Raw genomic sequence first — 17,246 nt, 5'->3', positions numbered from 1 at the left:
AATTAGGGTGCTAACACAAGAGGTTCCATTCTCTATAAACCATAGATCCAGTGAAACAGGATTATTTATTTTACTTCCCCTGGACACAAAGACAAACGTCCACAGCTTCTAGCTGCTGACGACTCCTATGATTTTAAGCAAGTCCCTTCAACTTAAGACCCTCCTCTCACTACATATTTCATGCGAAAATCTGATACTGAACATCTTAGAAGAATGAATTGTATACCAGCTGATATCTGTAGTAGAACATTCTGAAAAATCAAGTATCAAAATAGCAATAAAGATCTTTTGCCTGATTTTTAAAACAAAGACATAGGAGGGATATCAACTTGCTAAAAAAAAAAATCATCTTTTAAAAGATCTTCTTAAGCAAAGGACACAAAGTAGTAGTGGAAACTAAGTGAGCTGTGAGATTAGGAAATGAAACTTTGAAAGTCAATGTAATTATGATGTGCAAGGACAGGCTCATATAATTTTCTCTGTAACATTAAACTAATACCAATTTTTTTCTTGTTATTGAAACCACAAAATAATTCATTGCCCTAGTGAATATACAGTTTTACTTCAACAAGAATGTTGCTTTTGAAAAGCAAAGGAAACTTTTGAGAGAAAGCTGTGACAAAGCCTGCCTTCAAGCAAGTTTCCAGCAGCCGGTGGGATATGTGAAGAACTGGGCACTTTGCAAACATGTGGTAAAAAGTCCACAACTGAGTCTGTTCTGACAATATTCAGAAAGCCTTCCTACACACCTAAATTGCACAAGTCCATTCATGATTTCAATGTGGATAAAGGCCAAATGTCCCTCTTACTGAGATTAAGAACATCAAGGTTTTTTTAATGATACAGTTCTTAATTCAGCTCAACAGTCAACTTCTATGCAGCACTGTATGATTTTTTTTTTTTCCTCCCTGCAAGTTAGCAAATCAAATTTTCTTCATTTCCAGCCAGGGGCCACTCAAACAAATTTAATGGGTGTAGACAGCATGTCCTGCTTACTGCAAGAAAATAATAGGATTGCCATTATTAACATGACCCAAGGCATGCACTGAGGTGGGGCACTGAAGGAACTGACCTTTAATTTCCATTAGTTAACCTACACTGACTGCCTGGTTTTTTGTTTCTGTTTTTGTTTTGTTTTGTTTTTTTAAAAAAGGTGAATGTTATTTTTTCTCCAACATTAAGATCTAACACCGGCTCATTCACTCTCATGAAGCAAGACAGGCTCCAATCCTAGTATCCTTTCCATTCAACTGTGTTTGTCTAGAAAAACCCTGCCAGTAAACAACCAGCTAAAACTCAGCTTGTCTTTTACTTTTTTAGAGTTAGACTTTAAATTTTTAAGAAGCTGGGAAGGTTTAGGAACTGCCAAGCTGAGAAAGCTATTCTGTTCATTGACACCCCTGCCAAACATTCTATGTCATTCTAATGAAACGAGCATCCAAACAATGAGCAGCAAAGGTGGCTAAGATTTCTAGAAATACTTCAAGGTCTTAACATGCAGTGCACTGTTCCCCAGAAGTGGCGTCTCTGTGCCATCACAGAGATGAACAACACTGTCTGAGATGGTGACCCGGAGATGAAAGGCAGGTCTTGGGAGCCCCATGGTTTCACCCACAAATGTCAAAGTGTAATCTGCTCTCTTCAAAACAGTTAGAACAACACCCACAAAAAGAGAAGGGGAATGGGAGGGAGTGACTACCCTTTATTACAACTTTCCTTTGATCTTAGACTTAAGAGAGGAAACAGAACTGTCATATATCTACCTAAAAAGGGACAACTGCTCTTTGAGGGGGCAGGGAAGAAGAAAAATACTGGCAGAAGTAGCACTTGTAATAAGTAAGTATTGCTAGCAGTCAGACATGCTTTTTCTCCCCACAAAGTGCTTCTGACATATTTAGTTCATTTTATTCCCAGACTACCTTACTAAGGTAAATAGCTCACGTATGACTCTAGAGCTGAGCTGTCACTTGAACAAGGACACTCAAGGAGTCAGTCGGTGGAAAGGCCAAGACAAAACTGATGGCTCGTTGTCCTATACACTTTTAAAGTAACTGGGGGAAAAATTTGTTTTAAATAACTATCATCCGTTTAAGAAGTATGTCCAACAATTTCATCTGTCCGCAGTCAGTGAATAAAAAAATAAGCATTTGTTTAAAGCCTATGCCAAGCCAAATAGTCCTAACAATTCCTTTTACCAAAGCCACTGAGACACTAACTTATCCAAAGTCGGAGTTAGAAATCTGCACAGTGGGGTTGCAAACTCAGGTCTCAGTCCCCAGAGCTCGTGGGCTCAGTCAGCCACTGTAAATGATGATTAAGGATTTACCTTCTTACCAAAAATATTAATTCCAAGTTAAGTGAGAGGTTTCCCATGTCCCCCAAATATGAAATTATATGGATAATCTGCTTTTATAGACAAAGGCTAAAGAATTCTCAAGAAGAATGTTTTCTCTAAAAATATGTTTCCTTTTAATCTAACCCATCTTGCAATTAAACTTTCTACAAAATCATTCTACACTTTTTCATGAAAAATGTTATGAAAGTTATTTCTTGGCTAAAACTGAAACTTAGTGAAGATATAGAAATACAGCAATCTATGTTACAAACACTTTTTTAAAAAGGTTCTTCATTAATCTGCCAAGCAGAATATTTGACAGCACACTAAGATTGTCCCACTACTGGACTAAATATAATAGGAACAAACTTGCTCACCTTCATTGGTGCTACATCCTTCCCAAGTATTCACTCCTACAACCCCTGCTCCTCACAAAAGGAAAACCTGCAAAACTAGAAAGTTAATGGCAAACACCTGGCACCCAAAATTACTCTAAATGAAATGAAGCTAAGGTTATCTTATAAAGAAATTTATTTGTATTCTCAATTATTTCTCTTTTTAGCCAACTACTATGTCCTGATAGGGCTGAACAAACTTGAGAACAATGAACTAATTTAAGAGAATTGGAAACTCTTATTTAATATTAAAAAAATGGCAAAATGTTAGAGCTACATATTAAAATTATTCAGATTGACACAGGTATAATTAAGATCCAGTTAAAGCTATAGCCTAGTAATCACACAGCAGAATTAAAATAAGTCAACAGAGAACAGACTGCCATGTATGGGGTAGGGGTTGGGGGCAGGAATGGGTGAAACAGATGAAGGGGAAAAAAATTAGCGAGAATGTTTGGTATCTTGATCTAGATGGTTATGTGAGAGTATGTACATGTCAAAATTCATCAAGTTGTACACTAAGATTTGTGCATTTTATCATATGCACTTCAATTTTAAAAAATTAAAAAATCAAAGCCACATGCATGCCTAAAATTTTTTAAAAACCTTTCTCTCCTTTTATACTGTATTTTTAAGTTTGCTCTTCAGAATGAGAAAAATAAATCAGATTTCAGAAAAAGGTTTTAAAAATAAAATATGTCAAATGATTTCACTCATCTGTGCAGTATAAGAACAAAGAAAAAACTGAAGGAACAAAACAGCAGCAGACTCACAGAACCCAAGAATGGACTAACAGGTACCAAAGGGAAAGGGACTGGGGAGGATGGGTGGGAAGGGAGGGATAAGGGGAAAAGGAGGCATTATGATTAGCACACATAATGTGGGGTGGTGGTGCACAGGGAAGGCAGTATAGCACAGAGAAGACAAGTAGTGATTCTATAGCATCTTACTACGCTGATGTAGTAATGGGGTGACTGTAATCGGGTATGTGGTGGGAACTTGATAATGGGGGGAGTCTGGTAACCACAATGTTGCTCATGTAATTGTATATTAATTATATACAATTATAAATAAAATAAAATATATCAAAAATCAAGTAAGTCTGGAAACAACTTTCTTCATTAATGAAATACTATGGTAAATTAAAATACCTGTTGCTAATTAAAGCCTGAAATAAAATATAAGCCTTAAATACTATTACCCATTTATTCTCCCTCCTATTACTCCCTTTTAAAAAAAGACAGCATTTTAATAACTGACCTGACCTCCTTTCTAAGAGGCTCAAAACTACTGATTTGATAACATCTTTGAACACAAGTATACATACATGGGAACATTTCAGCTTCCCTTGTCCAAAATGAATTAGTATTATCTCCAGCTCAGGTGATGGAGGTGAAGGTGAAGGGTTAAAGAGAGAGGATCCAAGCAATTTAAATAAATGTAAGCAAAATAAAATGCCCAAATCCTAAAATTCAATCACATTTCTTTTTTTCAATGGATGCTTAAAAACTGTTCTCTGCATTTTAAGGTATGAACTAGATTTTTTTAAATTAAGTATTCTTAAAAGTGAGTTTCCCCCAGTGGTAATGTGTCTTGAAGCTCTGCGTCCAGCAAGCCCTGTAAGCTGGGATAAGACAGACACCCCAGCCCCAAGTGTCACCAAGAGGAGAGACACACTGGCGCTAGCCTGGCGGGGAGCAGCACTTCCCTGGGATGCTGCCCCATCACTGACATTTTACCATTTACAGCCTCCCTCCTAGGCAGAAGAAAAATGAGAGAAGGTGGTTCTAACAGTCCTCCCCATTTTGTGGAAACACAATCCTCAGAGAAGCACACACAGCCTTTTAGACCATGAGCAGCATTTCTGTGAAACAACAAGAACAGTCGTTAGGTAATACAGCCTTGAGGGCTGCACCTTCATTCGTCTCTATGTCTACATTGCCCCACAAAAACTCAAGTAAAGAAAGCAAGTCAGGTCCCACATAAGGGCCTCGTCCTTAACTCACCTCCAGTGAACTCACTTTCTAAAGATGGAGCAGAGCACTAAATGATTTCTAACAAAGGAAGCATTTAGGGTTGCCAGCTCCCCAGGTTTAGCCTGGGCCGTCTGGGAAAAGCACAGGGCTCCTCTCAATCCTGAGGTCACCTTTCATTAACCACAGGAGCTGCTCTTGGAGCATGCAGAGACGAAGCACGCTCCAGTCAGTTCTGTGCTGGTCCTATCCCTGGAGCTGCCTTGGTGCAACACAAACACCACAAACTATTAACCTTAAAAGGAGAGAAATGCTTAGTATTAGGAATAGGAGGATCTGCTTTTTCAGGTGCAAATTATAAGTACAGGATCTTACTGTACATAAATTAACTTTAAACGAAAGGCTTTGAGGACAGGGATGTAAGGTGAACAAAACCATGTTACCACTGAGTGAGAAGGGCTCTCTTACACAGGCTTTTTCAAATGTAAGGTAGAATTTCACTACCATTTCTGAACCTATACCATCTCTGAAAACTATAGAGTTTTCCCATTCATCTATATTGAGTTTCTCATATATAATTTTCTACAGAGAATACTTTTATTCTCTGGTTTCTCTTATCCCAAGTTGCTATTACAAAAAACAATTCAGGAAAATCTCCCTTTAAGATGTACAGATCATTATTATAACTATTATTATTATTGTTTCAGAAATAAATTTTAGGTTTATGGGCAATAGCCAGGTTAAGCACATAGATGGCATTCAACTAATACTCAGTCTTAGAATTCAGCTACCTAGGAAGACAGAGAGACACTGTTTTAGAGATACAAATAAGGTAATTAATGTAACTACTGAGAAGCAGTGTGATACAGCTGAGAAAAAGGGCTGTAATCAATCTAAGGTGAAATTTTTAAACCTTCTTGAGCATGTTTTCTAATCTTTGATTCACTTAACAAACATTTTTATAGGGTACCTGGTATGAACCAGAGCTTTGCTGCATATACTAGAAACATACATAGAAAAACAGAAATATTATCTATCTTCCAGAGTTTAATGAATATGCAACAGAGAGAGAGAAGTGCCTGGTATATGGTCGGTGCTCAAAAACTGCTGGTCACTAATATATTTCACATTTAACTTATATTGTAGTCAGAGTATTTAGAAGTTTAGTGCACAAGTGTTCTCATCTTTATATAAAACTACCAAGAGCTAGTTATCATTTTACCCCAGAGAATACAATTATAACACCCTTTTAAGTCTGAACCCTTCAGTTCTGCCCTAGTTGCTAACTGGAGTCCTCTGGCCTCTTAAGTACTCCTCCTACCTCATTTCTTTCCAGCCTTTGGGTCAAAAACATTAAAAAGCAATGATTACCAAGAGAGCCAACTTCCCAAACCTGCGTGATCAGGTCATTCTCCTGAAACACTTGATATAATGAAAGAGTCCCAGATCCCACCCCAGACATAAGGAGTAAGAGGCCTGTGCACCCTCCACCGCACACACAATATGCTGCTCCAAAAGATTCTTCTCTTCTCAGGCATGCTTTAACTCCACCTTCAAATAGCTGAGGTCATTCTCCTCAGGTTTCCATGTCATGCTCTTTGACCCTTTCTCCATGGCTTAATTTAACACTGAACACTCTGGCCACTAGTCTAGCAGAATCAACTCTCTCAGCTGGGACACTAACATCTCAGCAAAGTATATTTTGGGTTTTGTTTGTTTTTTTGTCCCTTAATGTAGCCCTTAGTATAGGATCATGTCGGATTACCACAAATCTCTGAAAAGTTACCTATTTCAAAAAGTAATTTTCTTAATTTGTAATTCCCAAATTGAGGCCAATAGACATGCAAAATATACATAATCAAGGGCCACATCTTTAGGGAACAGAAATAGAAGCTATTCGTTCAAATTTTCAGTATCAATTAGCAGTCTAATTCAGACATGAAAAAGGTCCATTTATTCATTCTCTGGAGAACTTTAATGTCTTTAAAATAGTAATAAATGAAAAGCCAGGTTCACACGGAAGGTGGCTCATGCCTTGTTTTGTTTAAATATTTATTAGGTCCCTATTACAGGGTGGAAAAAAAAACTGTGGAAACACAAAAATGTCTACAGCATGGCCAATGCCCATGCTTCAAAGAGATCAACTTGAGTAGAAGAAACAACTGAGTACCTGAGGAAAAGTATTAAGTTTAAATCGCATCTGGGAATTCATTCATCCTTCCATCCATCCATCCAATGGACATTTACTATGCATCACTATGAGAGACCTCAAATTAAATCAGTAATCAATCCCTACATTCAAGTACAACTGACAAGGAGACAACCAGACAACACTGAAAAGGACAAATGTTCTGAAAAGTACAGATAAAAGTGCTAAGAGAATTTCAAGTATAAATTACCTAAAATGATGGCTCTGAAATGTAATGGGTATATGCAAAATAGAGTGCGACATTTTCTTTTGAGTAGGCCAAAATCAAAGAGAGTACTCATTCTACCTCTACTAGACATATAGAGAGACCCTTACTTCCAGGACGTTTTGGTAATGATCATGCCTCAGAGTAATAGAAGGCCACAATAAGGACCTGCTATGGCACTATGGCATGAAAGCCATTTATAAATACAGTAAAGAAAATATACCCATATAGAGAACACAGCATACATATACACTATCATACCCTTTCAACTCCATGCTGTTTTCCAGGAGTTCAGGAATTAATGAATGATTCTGGATGGCAGATAATCTTCTTAAAGTAAGTAATTTCCCTCTGAGCTGTTATTTGTATATTAACTTAATTCTTTCCATTTAAATTTTTATCTGATACGTTCAGTATCCTAATACACACTTTACATCTGATGTGTAAGCTTTATATCAATCACTGAAATTCTGCCACCTATTGATAAGTGATCTACCCAAACTCACCATCAGTATCTCAGAATCAAAAAATAGTAACTCAAGAGAGCAATGAATATGAAATTACTAGGTGCTAGAGACAAGTTCAGATGAATAAAAGAATACTACAGGCTTTCTTTCACTCTATCCCTCCCAACAACTTTTAGTCTAAAGAACTGAATAATGTTAGCACCTCACGCATTTGCAACCTGAGTATTAACTGAGATGACAGACCATTTCTGTAAGTGGAAATCAGAGTTTTTCCTAAAGTACTGAAGGTGACAAAACCTAGTAAAATGTTTCAAGGTTAGAAAATATGACAGGTCTAATTGTATATCCTACCCCCTGGTTTTTAGATAACTCACAGTGAAATTCAGGATAGATTACTTCACCTTTGGGCCTACGTCGTCTGTGGACATTAAAAATACTACCAGGCTCGTCTAAAGATTAAAATGTCATTTTTTTCCCTCCAGAGACCTAATACTTTTAAATAATCCCTGAAATTCAAACTAGTTAATAAAATAAAGAAACTCAGATCTCCAAACCTGGCCTAGGGGAATCTCCCTTTGTACTTCAATTGAAAGAAAGTGGGAGAGCAACTACCCACATAGTGGAATGGAGCAAAGGCAAACTGAAATGGTGTGGAGTACACCTCCTTCATTTCTGTTTCATTCTTTATGTGGTAAAATATGCATAATAAAACATTTACATTTTAACCATTTCTGAGTGTACAATTCAGTGGCATTAAGTATTTTCACAGTATTGTGCAGCCATCACCACTATTTGTTTCCAGAACTTTTTCATCATCCCAAACAGAAACTCTGTACCCATTAAACTCCTATTCCCCTTTCCCCCAACCCCTGGTAATCTCTATTCTACCTTCTGTCTCTATGACTATGCCTATTCTTAGGTACCTCATATAAGTAGAAGCATACAGTATTTGTCCTTTGGTGTCTGGCTTATTTCACTTAGGATAAAGTTTTCAAGTTTCATCCATGTTGTAGCATGTATTGGAATTTCTTTCCTTTTTATGGTTGAAAAATATTCCATTGTATGTATAGACCACATTTTTAAAATCCATTCATCTGTGGACGGACACTTGGGTTGTTTCCACCTTTTGGATATTGCAAATAATGTTGCTATAAACCCTGGTGTACAAGTATCTGTTTGAGTCCCTGCTTTCAATTATTTTGACTGTATACCTAGGAATGGAATATCCTTTAATTTTTCAAGGAACCACAAAATTGTTTTCCACAGCCATTGTACCTTTTTATATTCCCAACAGCAATACACTAGGGTTTCAGTTCAATATACTTTCAAGTATTTTCTGACTCCCTAATTCAGAATAATGTTTACCCCTATTACTCTAAATAGGAATTATTTTTCCCAAGATCTATAACAGAAAATCAGAAACAGAAATATCTAAAGACTTTTAGTATTTTCCTCTTAAACAACTTAAACAATAGAAGAGACAGACTGTGTTTTTAAAAACTTTAAAATGTAAGAAAAAAATGAGCAAAATATCCTAAAAATATATTAAGTATCCTACACGTACAACTTGTATCGTAGAAGCTGGTGATACCTCAAAAAGTCACATACTAGAAAACATCATGTCTGAATACTTCTATGTAGATATTCTGAGATGTTTAAAAGAAATTTACTCTTCTTACCTCTCAGTTCACACAGTACCTGGAACTAAGCTGCCCCAGAAGATCTTGCTTTTAGTAAAAATAGAGGAGGGGGGATGCACAGGACTTTCCACAACTCTGCCCAAATGCAGAGGTAGGAGGAGATGCGCAGCTAAAAGCAATAATGATGTTCTTAAACCTTTAACACCTGCTCTCACAAACCTGGCATCAGGTGCTTACAGGTGATAAAAGAAATTAACGAATAGCAAAACAAAGGTCAACAGAAAAACTCCAAAACAAATGGCATAGTTGGAGTCTATTGGTCAGACAGGGTGAGATAGATATTTGCTTCTGGTTGTGATAATTTTGCATACAAAAATACAGTTCTAATTTTGCTGGTAAGCTGTTCCTAGTTCATGTGAAGGCACTGAGTAAATCGGCGTTTCAGGGCAGTCTGACTTACAAGGGCTCCTGCATCTCTATGAAAAGCCCAGCAGAATTAGCTTCAACCCATACTGCAATTTTATACTGCTTTTAAGTAAATTGCTTTTTCCAAGGTGCTTAAAAGTGGTTTGTTCTCCTGATTTGATAAATATTCCCCAGTGATCTACTTAAACTTCTGTTACAGTAAAACATTTTAATATATAATAGAAAACCAAACTTTATTCTAGACTTGCCTGCACAACTGCAAATTCCTAATTAGTTAGATCCAGATGAATAGTTATTTTTAATAGAGGCCAGCTGCAGAGAATCTGAGCCCCCCTGAATAAATTATATCATGCTATTTCCTGAGATTTTTAGAATCTTCATTTATTTCTCAAGCATTCTACATTTGCTCATATATAAAGACAATTTTCTAGACAATTATTTCAACAGAAAACTTTTCATAACTGAACACTAAGAGTTAGTATTACATCAACTTAATTTCAGTAAATTTTTCTGACTGGTTGCCTTTATAAAAATCTTCATCTTCCAGAGTCAAAACAAGGCTGTATCAGAAGCCTTAAATTCTAATATAAATTTAATTTTAAACACAGCTTAATAGTACTCCAACTTTAATACTCTCAAAATTTCAGAAAGGAGCAAAGAATTGAAGTTGCCACCATCCTGCCCTAGGAGTTCGGTAGCAAACACTGTTCTCTACAAACATTCCAAAAATATGAGCAGAATACCCCTGTAAGTACACAGAAAAATGCCATGCATTTGCCAACAAATCAGAACAGAGTAGAATATTCCATTAACAAAGACCCTAGTCTAGAACTTAATAAATGCCTTCTGAGTCAATAAACAAATGAAATAACATTACATTTTAAACTCAGATATAATAATTTAATACAAGAGACATTTTAAACACCAATACTTTCTAGGCTCTCAAATAATGCTTACTTTAGTTCAACCCCATCTCACTAAAATCTCCTCCAGTTATTTAAAACCAAGTTGTAATATTATAGAAACAAACATATTAGGAACCAGTGCCTGAACGGACAGTGAATACTGTCAAGAGCATTTAATCAACCAAGAGCATCCAAAATGACAACCCCGGAGTTACAAATCTGAAACCTGCATATCTTAACTGGGGACAAAAATGAGCAAGATTCAAGGACTGATCCACTTTCATATTGAGAAGTAACCCCAACTGTAGATGACTGATCATTAGACCTTACCTGATTTATGTTTGGCAGTTTACAAAGCCCCACATCCCCCACACCTTTGGTCTCCAAGGACTGATCCTTGACACTAATCCTGCACGTAAACAACTCTCCTCCGGATAAGCTTGACTAGAGACTGGCCTCTCATTGGCGGTACCCTGCAAAATGCTCAAGTACCACCAAATCACCATCTCATATGAGCCTGTCAGTACTTAGCTTCAGAAACCTGCCTCTTTCTAGCCACAATAATTCCAGCATTCTCTGCCTTGTTATAACACATAATGCCATACCATCCTGTATATTTGAAGGCAAAAAAAAACATAAATGCTTATGAATATTTTCCTGTATTCAAAGGCATTCAGAATAAACTAAATAAAGCCTCTCCTCAACCACTTAAATGCATTCCCAACAGCTGTAAGGATGAGAATTGAGGTTTGCTTGAAAATGGCTTAACCCAAAAAAAACTCTTCATCTAATGGATTAACCTCATGAACGTGAAGGCAACTGTGATTTGTAAAATGAAAACAAAGGGTAGATCTCCCTACAATGACAATTATTCTTTTCCCCCATTCTCATCTATAATTACTGAAAGCTCAAATAGTAGGCTAAGATAATATGCAATAACTAAAGCCTTATGTCTCTAGCATTCCAGACTGGAAGTTCCTCTAAAAGACTGCACTTTTCCCCTCTCCATCTCAGAAAAGCCCTGAGTCAAGCAGACTAGCCTGTCCGCTTCAGCAATGCTCGCCATTTATAGGCCACATCTAAGGAAAAACTTCCCCAAAACATGGAACTAGGACAACTTGTATACAACTTCTGAAAGGTCACAAATCAACTGTTCCATTAGGAGTGGGGAGAAAATGAAACAGCAATCTAAAGCTTCAGGCTTTATTAAGTCATCACAGAGGAAAAACCAAATCATTTTTCAAACTGTCCAAGCACAGTTAAGAGGTCTTTGAAAACGTGCAAAGTAATTCCATAGGAACAGCTCAGTTTTAACTTGAAATATAATGAACTTTGATGTTTGTATAAGACTTTGCCACTTTTCAATCCACTGACTCATTAATCCCTTGTGACAGCCGTTTGGAAAATGGTATGGGTGAGATGTTTTCCCCTTGTATTAAAATCAGGAAACCCAGACTGAGAGAGGTTCACAAGTTTATCAAGAACACTCAGCTAAAAAAGTAAAGTAAATCCTGATATTCTGATTTCAAAATGATGCTCAGATGCAGCTTAGAGATAAAGATTTCTAATTTTTGCCCATCATTTCAATGTCTTTATCTTTTCAGTTGTTATTACATCTCTCATTAAGCATCTTTATGTTCTGCAAATGGAACTACATGTCATGAGTTAAATCATGTTTCCTATGTTTGTCACACTCATAAGAACACTATAATACTATTTTTAACATGGTTCTTACCCTGGTTCTTTGAAAATAACTATGCTCCCAATGGTCAGAAACGGATATGAACAGGGGGTTACAGCTATCTGAACAGGGTCATTAAATAGTGCCTTACCTATAGTTGAATTTACAACTTTCAAAGAGCTGGAAGCTATGCACTTCACATAACACTAAAATAATGTAGAACAATTTAAAACTGATTTACTAGTATAGGTCTTTTGGGATCACAGAATGAACTGCAATTATCTATGGGTAGTATAATAATTATGGAAGGAATACCAGATTCAAATTTATTTATACTGATCCTTGAAGTGACTTCTTTAGAGATTTTATCATTTGTTTTTTCTTGAAAGTACTATCCAAAAAAAAAAGGAAAGAAAAGAAAAACATATTAAGTTATTAGATCTTTATGAATGGAATCCAGATAAATGAAATGTTCACCTTAACATGAGATGGAATTTCATTGTTTCAAACAAAATCAGAAAGTTGTTGAAATTCCTTCTACCAAATGAATTCTAAAATGCAACAGATTTAAATTAAATGCACTAATGAGAAAACTATTTGACCATTTGCTTCCAAAAGAATCTTTATTACTGTTTCTTTTCATCTTAAACATATTCTTCCCAATTCATAGATGAATATAGTGTTTTATATTTGAATTTTATTCTTTGATAGAAAACCAATGATTTTAATGCTTCAGATTAACTGTGCAGCTACCTAAGGAACAGTGAATGATGGTTTGGCTATTACTTAACTGACACAGGAAGCTACTGTAAAGAATCAACCAATAAACAGCTAAACATAGATATTATGCAGTCATATTTTTTCAACTCCCTATGAGTGATTTTTCATTTTGTCTCCTCTTTGTACTCCTTTGTTAACACTAACCAACAAGCTCTGTCTTTTCAGCAATTCCTATAAACAATTATTTCAACCAAGTAAGAAAATGTCATTTGAAGTTTCTATCATTACATTTTAACTATGACATTAAGCATTAAAAAATAATAATAATGTGCTTATTTTATCCACTCAACATGTAAAAGCAAAACTGAACTATAGCTAACTGGGAATTTAAATTCTATTTAATGGCTTAATCTAAGCATCCCTGATACTGTGGAAAAAAGAACTCTGAACTAGGAGATCTGAAAAGCAGTAGGATCCAGTTAAATGCGCATAGATTTGAAAGTCAGAAAATTCTACATGGTGATCTCCAATCCAGTAACTGCTAGCCCAAAAAGCAGTTTAAAATAATTAAAACTAAATAAAATTTCAAATACAGTTCTTCAGTTGCACTAGCCACATTTCAAACCCACACAGCTCCACGTGCCTCATGGATGCTGATTGGGACAACACAGATACAGAGCCATCTCTCCATCATATTAGAAAATTCTATTATTCTGTTGGTAGCTATGTGATCTCACACAAGTTACTTAATTTCTATGAAGAACTCAACTCCCTTTTCTGTAAAGTGTCCATAACATCGCCTAAATTGAAAGACTATTACAGACTTACAATGAGCTAATATATAAAAAGCACAGTACATGGTGCTTAGCACATATTAGATATCCGAGGAAGAGTTACTAATACAATCCTGTATTGGACTTTGGTCTATGATGGCAAACATGAACAAGTTAATTCCCCTCCATGGCCTCATTTTCCTCAAGTGAAAAGTCTGGGAAGTTGTTCTGGTTAACATCTAAGGATGCTATCAAATGATACCATGCTAAGTGAAGTATTTAACAAAAGGGGCACAATCTTTTAGAGAGTAAACTACTACCTAGGTTCCCAGAGCTTCCCAGCCTATCCCAAACATTCTTCCAGAAACCCCAGAAGACTGGCTCTCCAATATAGCTCTTGGTCTCTGTGAGCTATTTATAAAAATCTGTTTCGGGAATATCTTTCTGAAACTGGATATACTGTAATTAGAATCTACAACCCCCTAATCCATGATGATATCTTGTAGTTTTAACATCTCTTTTAAATGAACTCTATCTTAAAAGATTTTTTTTCCAATAATTTAATCACTTTTAATAATTTAAAAGTACATGAGTTTAAATACAATTTTTTAATTATTTTTTTTTGTTCAACCAGCTATGCCTCATTCGTAGCCAGCTTATGGGTGACCCTTTAGTGTCTAAACAAAGTGAGAATTATGCCCTCAAGGAGTGAGGTCCCGTGCAGGGCCGGAAACATGGCTAAAGACTACCCTCATTAACAGCTGCTCCCGGGAAGCCAAAAAATTTACTGAACGCTGGGTCCATAGATCCCGCCTCAAATGAAGGGCCCCCACAAAAAGCGCAAAACCAGGGCCATGGGCTGCTACCAGCTGCGGGCCTCTTCGCATGGCTAGTCCAGGCCCCCAGAGACAAAACTTTAACTTGAGAATGGAGGAGCAACTCAGGCAGGAGAAATCAGAACAGAGCCATGCCTTTTTGACCAAGGCCTGTAGCCTCAAAAAAATGTGTTATTCCAGAGCAGATTCCTTTTCTTCCGGGTCTGTCTGCTCCCTCTGACTCTTTACCCACAATCAACGTGCCTCCCCTTTCCCAAGGCCCCACCTCTTTCCATACTTTAATAAAAAAAAAAAAAAGTGGCTTATTCCTTCTCCCATAGCTTTCTCTAGCAAAGCCTGGAAACTGGAGGACATTTAAATCAAATTAGCTACATATTAAAAAATAAACAGACAAGCAAATCAGGAGCTGCCCACCCAACAAAAGACCTCGCCGGTTCCAAAATATGATTAAGCCTGGCTGCAAGAGGGGGAGGGAGACTAGAAACCAACAGGGATGTAGAGATAAAAGTGTGGATATGGGGCCCCGGCGCCGGCCCATCATGGGCAAACTCCAAATTTTGCTTCAAGAAAATGAAAAGAAAAAAGGTTGTAACTTTCAAGGAAGTCCGCCAACTGCACTGACCGAACAAAATGCCATTGCTTCTCTTGGTCTGGGAGGGCACGGGAGTTGAGACCGAAAAGTTCCAAATCCAACAGCGCACTCCTGGAAGCCTCCCCGCCAACGGCGCCGCCAAGCGGCCCAGCCCCGTCTCCCCGGACACCGGGCCCGTCCTCAGGCTCCCACCAGGACCGGACCTTTGGGGAAGTTCGCGGGCACAGCCCGAGGCCCCACTTTCCTCCCAGAGTGACAGGCTCTTCGCACGCCGGCCGGCCCCCCGCCCCGCCGCGGGCACTAGACGGTCCTCGCGGCCCCTCCCGGCCGCCTCCGGGCGCGGATTCCGCCCGCCCGCCCCACCCCCGGCCGAGGCGCCCCTCGGGGTGACCGACTGACCGGAGCAACGCTGGCCTACACACTGGGTCGCCCGCTCCTTCCCGCCGCGCCCGCTCCCCCGCCCGAGCTTCCAGCCTCTAGGCTCGCCGAGTCCGGCCGCGGCCGCCGGTTACCGCCCCCAGCCCGGGGGGGAGTCCGGGGGGCAGGACCGGGCGGGAGGACGTGGCGCGCGCGGAGGTGGCCAGCGGCAAGGCGGGGAGTGTCCCGGAGAGGCCCGGTCAGGGGCAGGGGGCCGACGGGGCCCCGAGGCTGCGGGCTCGGAAACCTCCCCGCGCGCATCCCGGGGTCCGAGGCCCGGCCCGCCCCCACCGGCGCGGGGAGGCAGCCCCAACTTCCAGTCCCACTTCGCCCGCTCGCCCGCCCTCCTCCCTCCACCATATGGAAATCTACAGTCTCAGAAAGTGACACGTCGAAGATTCCTCGGCCTCTGCGCCCGCCCTCCCCCTCCCGGGCAGCGTTCCTGCCGCGGAGATTCCGGGAGGGGGAGCGGATTCCTCGGACAAAATCTGCTGGGAAGACTGGGGAGGGCGAAGGGGGAGGGAGAGTCCGGGAGCCGCTGCCCAGATTTTTTTTTTTTTTTCAACAAGAAGACTCTACCCGTTTCTTTCCCTCCTCCAAGTCCTGGCAAGCTAGGGGGACCGAAGCCCAGCAGAGCAGCCCCAAAGCGGAGGCCGACCCCCTCCCGGGACCCGTGCTCGCGGGGTGCCCAGGCAGGCGCACGGCGCCCCAGCACTCTGGGGCCAAGTTTTCCCCGGGAATCCCGGCGCGCCCGGAGTGCTCCGGGACCGGAACGCACTTTGGCGGACTCGGTGTCCGGCCGGGGCTTTCCAGAGCGCGGGGCCCGGCGGCCGAGGCGCGGGCTCCGGGGCCCCTCCAGTCTCTGGCTCCGGCACGCCTTACCTTCCCTCGGGCTGAAACTCTGGGCTCCAGGCGCGCCACACACCAGGTCGCCCACGCCTTCCCAGCCGGCAGCCCCGAGGATCCCTGCAACCCCCTTCCCTGCTCCCGCCGCCGCCGTCGCCGTCGCCGCCGCCGCTCTCCTCCTCCTCTGGCCGCCGCCGCCGCTCAAATAACTGCTAGGAGGGTTTGGTGGGGGATTCCGCCATGTCAATGATGTCGGGACCACATGGGGATTTGGGGCCCGCCCACTGCCGTAAACTACCGAATGTAACCGCCGACACAATCCCAGGCTCGCAGGAGCTGTGGGAGCCTCATTTGCACCCCAGGCCTGCATAACTAACCAGAAACCCTTTTTGGTTCAGCCAGGCTAAAGAAGTCTGAGGCTTAGAGGAACTAGCAACTCCTGAAAAGCGAGGGTTGTACGGTTCTGCAGAAGTCGCCAAACACTAATATAAACGCAGCATTTGTTGAGTAATAATCAGTTAAGACTCCATGACGTTTTCCCATTTACACATACATTAACTTTTCTTAGATACCCCCAACAACCTTGTGAGCTATTTCGTCACTCTATTTCCCTCAGCACTTTGTTCATAGATTAACATAGCGCGAACAGATTTAATTACACCAAAGTTAAAATTTCCCCTCAGTACCCAATGTGCGCTCACAAGGGCAGAGACTGTTCCTTACTCATACCTGTTTTTCTTTACTATCAAACATAGCACAGTGCACAGGCCATAATAGGACTCATTACACAACTGTTGCGCTTATATTAATTAAATCAGGCGTAATG

General features: G+C 40.0%; 1 protein-coding gene across 4 annotated transcripts in view; it reads right to left on the bottom strand.

Annotated features, from left to right (window-relative positions):
- The window catches only part of FNDC3B (fibronectin type III domain containing 3B), a 338,844-nt gene extending 322,181 nt beyond the window's left edge, over positions 1-16,663 (bottom strand). For 2 of the 4 annotated variants that reach the window (XM_036930882.2, XM_036930884.2), the window contains exon 1: positions 16,457-16,663. The gene's annotated coding sequence lies outside the window, so the exon portion shown is untranslated. Of the gene's footprint in view, positions 1-15,556; positions 15,720-16,456 lie in introns of those variants that run through there. The other 2 variants (XM_057499990.1, XM_036930883.2) reach the window with 2 other exon arrangements.
- Between the last annotated feature and the right edge of the window lie 583 nt (positions 16,664-17,246).

The sequence above is a fragment of the Manis pentadactyla genome, chromosome 1 (genome assembly GCF_030020395.1).
Source record: "Manis pentadactyla isolate mManPen7 chromosome 1, mManPen7.hap1, whole genome shotgun sequence".
Taxonomy (NCBI): Eukaryota; Metazoa; Chordata; class Mammalia; order Pholidota; family Manidae; genus Manis; species Manis pentadactyla.
The sequence above is the reverse complement of the archived record's forward strand: the minus strand, read 5'-3'. Positions and strand labels throughout refer to the sequence as shown.